This window comes from Mchenga conophoros, linkage group LG9 (genome assembly GCF_057382185.1).
Source record: "Mchenga conophoros isolate Kocher_MC1m ecotype Shallow Benthic linkage group LG9, M_conophoros_male_GT1.1, whole genome shotgun sequence".
NCBI lineage: Eukaryota > Metazoa > Chordata > Actinopteri > Cichliformes > Cichlidae > Mchenga > Mchenga conophoros.
Genome location: NC_140534.1, coordinates 7336354 through 7344387, shown reverse-complemented (window position 1 = coordinate 7344387; position 8034 = coordinate 7336354). Strand labels below are relative to the sequence as shown.

The 8034-nt window shown below is 40.9% G+C and overlaps 1 long non-coding RNA gene across 3 annotated transcripts; it reads left to right on the top strand.

Moving 5' to 3' along the window:
• The first annotated feature begins 656 nt into the window (after positions 1 to 656).
• Positions 657 to 7037, top strand: LOC146566680 (uncharacterized). 3 transcript variants are annotated; one of them, XR_014893742.1, is made up of 3 exons: positions 657 to 717; positions 6630 to 6802; positions 6889 to 7037. It is a non-coding gene; the product is annotated as an uncharacterized LOC146566680 (long non-coding RNA). The 3 variants fall into 3 exon arrangements; XR_014893744.1 differs by having other exon boundaries at positions 676 to 717; positions 6618 to 6802; XR_014893743.1 differs by lacking the exon at positions 657 to 717 and adding an exon at positions 2631 to 3544.
• Positions 7038 to 8034: the final 997 nt, after the last annotated feature.

Sequence of the window (8034 nt, the reverse complement as noted above, 5' to 3'; positions counted from 1 at the left end):
AGGAGTGTTTGTATCTTTTTTTCCTTTTTTAGGTATAAAGACGTCCTTGATAGTGACACACAACACCACTCTTTTTTTCCACTTTTTAAAGCAGAAAGACACGCTCAAAAACGGAATTTTTGGCTTGAGTTCGTTCAATGCTGAAATATAAAAAAGGGCGCCACCTGGTGGACAACTAAAAAAATTACAATTTTAAGGCCCGGACTCCAAAGTGTCACCCTGACTTGGAGGATGGCACTACATTTGGTTATAATGATCCTGCAATGAAAAATAGCGTTTATAATGGGTTTCAATGGGGCGTTTTTTGGCTCTAGGACCTTGAGTGGATGGCGGTTTCATCCACCTTTTGTCCTAGAGCAAAAGGTGGATGGCGGTTTGTAGCTTAGCCACTTTAAGCTAATTTAATGAACTCAGACCGCAATTCTAAAATTAAAAAAAAAAAATGTTTGGCAAATTTGGCTATATTCTATTCAACACAGTGAAAATGGCTTGAAATTAAAAAACACAGTGGATGAAAAATGGCTCCAGGACATTCCAAGAGTTAAAAAACTAAAACGGGTTGGCATAGTAATAACGAAAAAAACCCCCCACATAAACACCAGTTTATCGCGGTTTCATAGAAACACAAATTAACAGAGAGACATTAAACGCACCTCATTGCCTCCTGTAGCCAAACGGGAGACAGTACGTTCTTTGGATCTGTACTTCATCTCAGAGGTAGGTTAATAAATTGGATTTAACTTAACCACAATACTTTGACATGGGTTCTTTATAAACTTGAGTACAACTTGAAGGTGGTAGCAAGATGCGTTGCATGGATGTTTCGGGGGGAGTTCTCTGCCGAGTGCTGTGTGAGCCTGCGCACAAACGGTGGACGGAGGCAAAGAGGAGTGAGACGTGATACCTGTCATTTATCTTGTGCCTTTGAATTGCCGTAATATGAAGCGATATACTTTTTCATATCGTCATCCGATATGTGCCCTATTTTGAACTCTCCTCGTCCTTTGAGTGCGCAGTCACCTTTGTTATATAGCAAGGTATTTAAAATGAATAAATAAATATCCTGTTCATTTCAATACGCATGATCTGAGCATGCGCGGAATGACACGGAGGTATTCTTTGATCCTTTGATCTTCTCAAAGGGGAGACTGTGACCGTCACGAGACAGTCTCCCGTGACGGTCGACCGTCACCAGCTCTACCACATGAGTCCTTAAATAGCGGTGCTTTAACACAGTTTACCTTGGTGCGTCTTCAGTAACAGCGAGTTGTTTTTGCAAAGCAGGGATCTTTGACAAAGGTAATACCTTTACATAGTGATGGCCAAATGAAGCTTTCCGAAGCACTGAAGCTTGTATTGAAAAACGGTTCATTACTCGAAGCTTTTCAACACAGTCCTCTCCGGTGACATCTGGTGGTGAAAATTTTGAAGAGCAGCTTGAATCTGCAAAATAAAACGGACTGCTCAATTATCAGTGCTCACTCAAGAGTGGAGTTCTCTCTGATATTGGGCCACCGTTCCGTTGCTTTGAACATGTAATTGGTTTTGTTTTCTCGATTGGGGGGCTGAAAAAAATGTAATGCGTATTTGCGTAATACATTTTGATCAATAAACTTTCCCTATTTAAACATGCACTATGGTGTGGCCTTTCTTTGCTCATAACTCCTTGATGTTGGTAAATACAATAAGTGAGCAATATATATAATATACATATGATAATGCACAGCACATTATGGAGTATGCCCCTGCTGTGAAGTCCTGCCTCCATCTACTTGTCGTTTAATCACTGGACAGCTGGACAGGTTCATACAAAATATTAGATTAGGCCAATTCCTATACATATTTTTGACTTAGGGGTGGGATTGATTGTGAACTGGAAAGGGAAAATGCTTAGGAAGCTGAGTACGGCTGCATCGTCACTGATTTGTAGAATCATTTTGATTCGATACAGGATCCGATTCAATTTGATTGGAATCTGGAAAGTTTTGCCTCAGTCAGAAATATTACAATTCTGGTCATGTATCAGTATATATCCATAATTTCGTATCTATTAAAAGAAAGCTGACACATGTGAGACTTAATTAGAGATGTAAACAGAGAGTTATGAAACCTGCAGCTGCAGAAGCCAGCGAAAAAAAAAGAGGCAAACACAGCGCGGACCCGACGACACATCAAAATCTGACTCTGACGCGTCGGGTCCGCGCTCTGTGTTTACGTTTGTATGCAGAATCCGTAAACCTGCTCCCAGTTACTGTTTTAGCTGCATGGTGTTTGACGACATGTTGTGAGGTTTAACCTGAGATGCTGGCGTTTCAGGCATAATAACGTTAATTTACAAATCGACACGGGATTTTAATGAATCAATATCACTTTATTCAATTTAGCATGGATTGTAATCAGAAAGGCGATAATCAAAACCCACCCCTAATCAAGAACTTGCAAAGTAAAAACATGATCAATGTAAGGTAGCCCTTTTGTTATTTACATTTAAAAAGGGGATTAGTGTTACTGTGCGCTGGCTGAGTCTGTTTCTTTTCTTAGAAATAGTTTCTCCTGCCCTGGAGAAAATCCACTTGCATGGAACAGAAGAGGCTGTGGAGTGCAGGAACTACACTGCAAGTTGGTAGATATGCAGGTATTCCTGGGTCCTGCAGACTATCACCTAAAAACAATAAACAAAATGATTTTCTAAACTGTAGCAATGTAATGTACGTATAGTGTCAAATACATTTTTGTAGTCTTCATTAGCTTTAATTCACATGGAAGTGTTCCTAAAGTCATATGCTGTAATGATATTTACATTATGAAAACATGATTTTGGACATTTCAAGTTTTTCACTTCGGCAGATAAAATGAATTGAGCAAAATCAACTCAAAATATTCCCACACGCCAGAACGTCCTCTCTTCCTCGCTGGCTCCATATCTGTCAGTGGAATGATCACCTCGTCGCTATCTGTCACCATCAACACACTCCACGAATCCCGTGGATGATTCACTTCCTTATATCCGTTTGAATCAGGTACCGAAGCAGTTACGTGCGTAATGAAGCTTCGGACGTCACTGGTCACGTGACTTTTGCCAAACGAAGCAAGCCTCGACACAGTGCTTCTGAACCAGTGTGTTGTTTTTTTCGACACACGCTCCGGAGCGTCAGTTTCAAGCGGGCCATCACTACCTTTACATTTAAATAATTCAGGGAACATTTTTTTTCTTTTGACACACAATGGAGACAATAGATCAGCGTTTAGAGTTTATCATAGAGCAAAACAGAATGCTTAATACTAGGATGGACAACTTTGAAAGGGAGTTGAATGAACTAAAGGAAGAGACTGAGAAAATGAGGCGTGAAATCCAAGAGGAAGTACCACAGAGTGCTTTTGCCAACTTCGCATGTAACGTACCTACGTTACATGCTTTCCAAATGATGACATTTAACACCTGTACAAGTCTCACCTGTACGTTACAAGGGAAAGGATCAAAGAGCGAGCGAGTGAATTCGACAAAGTCGAAAGCTGACGGCAGCTCGCGGCCCTTGCTGTCGAGGTAGGGCTTCATGTGTGACAGACCTATAGCGCCCCCTATAGGTCTTGCCATAGCGGGCGCTATTTTCGGTGGAGTTTACCTGGCCACCTTCACATATTTGGAATTGTACGGCCTACCTGATTGGCTTATTATAACACAATAACTATACTGTGCTCTCATTTATGTTAAATTTTATTTTGCCCTCACCTCCCAACCAGTCATGACAGAAGACTGCCCGTCCCTGAGCCTGGTTCTGTCACAGGTTTCTTCCTGTTAAAAGGGAGTTTTTCCTGTCCACGGTTGCTCATAGGGAATCACTTGATTGTTGGGGTTGAATTTTTGATTTGAATTTAATTGCCTTAAACTGAAAATTAAAAATTCAAGTGAGGGGTTGACCAGGGCTCGTTAGCTGGGTTGTTTTTTTTTTATTTGTAATTTGCTAATCAAAAATAAAGAAAAATTATATTAACCCTCTGATGCATAGTGGTCACTGGAGTGGACAGCTACTAAAACGTACATATCTCTTTAATGCATTGGTTTCTATGGTGGAACTGCATATTAGCCTTTAGAGTGCTCTCTGCTGCCATGCTCCATTGAGGTCAATTCAGTGTTCAGTTAGTGCAACTGCAAGTAAATTTCCTCTGAATCAAAGATGGCAGACAAACTGTCACCCCTGCCGACCACTGCTGGCATATCCTGTCAATCCTTCTATGCTAAAAGAGCCCAACAGGTAAAAAAAATATGATGATATGCAGTAACATCTAGGGAAGGATATTATCTGTTTGGAATAAGAAATTGTTATGTCTAATATGTAGAAAACTACGATTAACCATGTGTCCACTGTAGTGGACATCATGCATTACCCACTATATTTTTTTAACATAAGTCATAAATTGTCTCACTGTTTTTTGGGACTGTTTTGGTTATAAGTAAGCATATAATTGTTACATTTATAAGCTACTCATTTAAAATGTATATTTCTGTGCAGATCAGCTGTAGTTTGAGTTACTATAATAATTATTTTATCATATTTTGTAGACTTCAAATGCAGCAAAGAATAAGGCAGCGTACAGAATAGTCCAGGAAATTCCATCCAGCTCCAGTGATGATGATTTCATTGATGAGTGCAGTGATGATGAGTTCAGTGATAAGTCCAGTGATGATGAGACTGGCTGCCAGAGCAGAACAGAGACATAGGAACTACGGACAGCCTAGGTGTGATGAACACAGAAGTGTTTGGAGATGCAGAGACTAAGATGTCAGTTTGTGTTTTCTTCCAGCATGCTACTAAGGGCTTGGTAATACTGTCCTGCATCGTTATAGAACTGTGTAGACTCAAAAATGTTTCTCTTGTTGGAGATAGTTTGCCATATTCAGGTGTAGGATTCACAGCTAGGACTGTTGATTGGTTTTGTTATTTACGTCTAAACATTGGGGCCTTATGAGTTGAAAGTTCCAAAAAAATTGCTGAGATGTTTTTCAAAGGATACAAGCAAACAAGTGTTTGTATATTTACAATAGAACACAAGGTAATTAATTTTTATAGTAAATTCACAGTATTTCATGCTAAGTGCTCAGGCGCATGTAGTCCACTGGAGTGGACAAGTTTATAACTTTATAAAAAAACATATTTTTGGGGAAAAAAGAGTTGAACATTTTTTTTCATGTCCTGAAAAGAATAAAAGCACTTAAGAAAAAAATCTTGACCAAGGCTTTCATAATTCATGCATCAGAGGGTTAAAAAAAATCCACTACTGCTCTGTGTGCTTACTTCAATGAAGACTTGTATTTTTTGTGATAGAAAAATATCAACACCATTAGTGATATTGTTGCTCCTGCTCCACCTGCTGTCCCAATTTCATCAAATGAAGATTGTGAAAAATTTCTTTCTTTCTTCGTTGAAAAAGTCAGTGACGTGAGGAACAATATCTCTCCTGTGTCTCTCTTGTCTGCTCCAACTCAAGCTAGGCCTGTAATTTTAGAAAGATTTTAACCTGCGTCCTTACCTGAGCTGGTCAAGTTAGTTAATTCGATGAAAGCGTCCTCCGGCTCTCTTGATATTTTACCTGGATCTTTGTTTAAAAATGTCTTTCAGTCTATTGGTCCCTGTGTGCTCACAATTATCAATACCTCACTGGTTTCTGGTCAGGTCCCTGTTTATTGTAAGAATGCTGTTATTCACCCACTGTTAAAAAAAACCTAAGCTTGATGGTTCTCTTCTTAGTAGCTACAGACCGATTTCAAAATTACCGTTCATTGCTAAGATTTTCAAAAGGCTGTGGCTAAGCAGCTTATAGCTGTTCTAGATGAATACAGCATTCTGGATAAATTCCAATTTGGCTTTCGTAGAACTCACTCTACTGAAACTACACTTCTTATAGTCTCCAACGACATTTTGATGAGATGTGATGCAGGAGAATGCTCCGTTCTGTTGATGTTGGACCTGACCTCCGCCTTTGATACTGTGGACCATCATATTCTGCTAGACAGGCTGAGACACTGGGTGGGTATATGAGGGGCTGCTTTGGACTGGTTTGAATCCTCTTTGCATGAACGATCCTTTTCTGTGGCTACCTCTAAGTACAGTTCCTCTTCTACTTTTCTTGCCTATGGTGTGCCACAAGGTTCAGTTTTGGGGCCTTTATTGTTCTTGCTGTATTTACTTCCTCTTCAACACTTATTGAGCACCTTTAAGGACATTTCGTATCACTGCTATGCAGATGATATTCAGTTATACATCTCCTTTAAGCCGCATGATGTTTCCAAGCTACAGATTTTGCACAAGTGCATAGACTCCATTAGAGGTTGGATGGCTGGAAACTTTCTTCAACTAAATGAGGAGAATACTGAAGTGTCATGGTCCGGGTGTGTGCCAGGGTGTCTCCCTCCAAGTTGGCATCTCCACCCCTGGGAGGGGCCTCAGTGTTCTGCTGATTGCTCACACCTGTGGGTAATTAAGCCGGGGACTCATAAGGCCAGCGCACTCAACCTCTCTTCGCCAGATTCTCAGCTAACCTTAGTTGGTGCAGGCCACCACTGTGATTTTGCACACGCTTTGTAAACTACCTTGTCTCATTGTGTGTTTCTCTCACAGCCACGCACCAAGTTGCCAGACACAAATCTCCGCCGAAGAGCTCCAATCCGGACGCTGGACCACCTGACAGTCCCACGGGCTGTTCACCCGACTCACCTGCCTGCCTCCTGCCTCAATGCCAGGAATTTCGGACCACTCACCCGGACCACCCACCCCTCCACGCCACTACAGACCACCCGCAGCAAGTACGCAGTGCTAAGGAAAATTCAGAATGAACAGCTTGCCGATATTCCTCCTGAACCATACCTGAACGTCTGTACTCTATTTACAGGAACTGCTGTTTCCACTGACCAACACCAGATTGCTTACTTAGCCCAGGCTGCTTAAAACCCTTTTGGTTTAGTTGTGGCATTTTGCACTTGTTAAACGCACATTCCAGTTTCCTGTTTATGAACACTAACTGAGAAAATAAATGTTGTCTCTAAAACTACTTCCAGCATTTGAGTCCTTTCTCTTTTGAGGTGGCCTCGGCCGTGACATGAAGTCCTTGTTTGTGCTCCTAAAAATTTTGTACCTAGTGTTATGGAAAACTTGGGTCCACTTGCTACATTTGCCAAACTGTCTATCAGGAACCTTGGTGTTACTACAGGGAGTGCAGAATTATTAGGCAAGTTGTATTTTTGAGGAATAATTTTATTATTGAACAACAACCATGTTCTCAATGAACCCAAAAAACTCATTAATATCAAAGCTGAATGTTTTTGGAAGTAGTTTTTAGTTTGTTTTTAGTTTGAGCTATTTTAGGGGGATATCTGTGTGTGCAGGTGACTATTACTGTGCATAATTATTAGGCAACTTAACAAAAAACAAATATATACCCATTTCAATTATTTATTTTTACCAGTGAAACCAATATAACATCTCCACATTCACAAATATACATTTCTGACATTCAAAAACAAAACAAAAACAAATCAGCGACCAATATAGCCACCTTTCTTTGCAAGGACACTCAAAAGCCTGCCATCCATGGATTCTGTCAGTGTTTTGATCTGTTCACCATCAACGTTGTGTGCAGCAGCAACCACAGCCTCCCAGACACTGTTCAGAGAGGTGTACTGTTTTCCCTCCTTGTAAATCTCACATTTGATGATGGACCACAGGTTCTCAATGGGGTTCAGATCAGGTGAACAAGGTGGCCATGTCATTAGTTTTTCTTCTTTTATACCCTTCTTGCCAGCCACGCTGTGGAGTACTTGGACGCGTGTGATGGAGCATTGTCCTGCATGAAAATCATGTTTTTCTTGAAGGATGCAGACTGCTTGAAGAAGGTGTCTTCCAGAAACTGGCAGTAGGACTGGGAGTTGAGCTTGACTCCATCCTCAACCCGAAAAGGCCCCACAAGCTCATCTTTGATGATACCAGCCCAAACCAGTACTCCACCTCCACCTTGCTGGCGTCTGAGTCGGACTGGAGC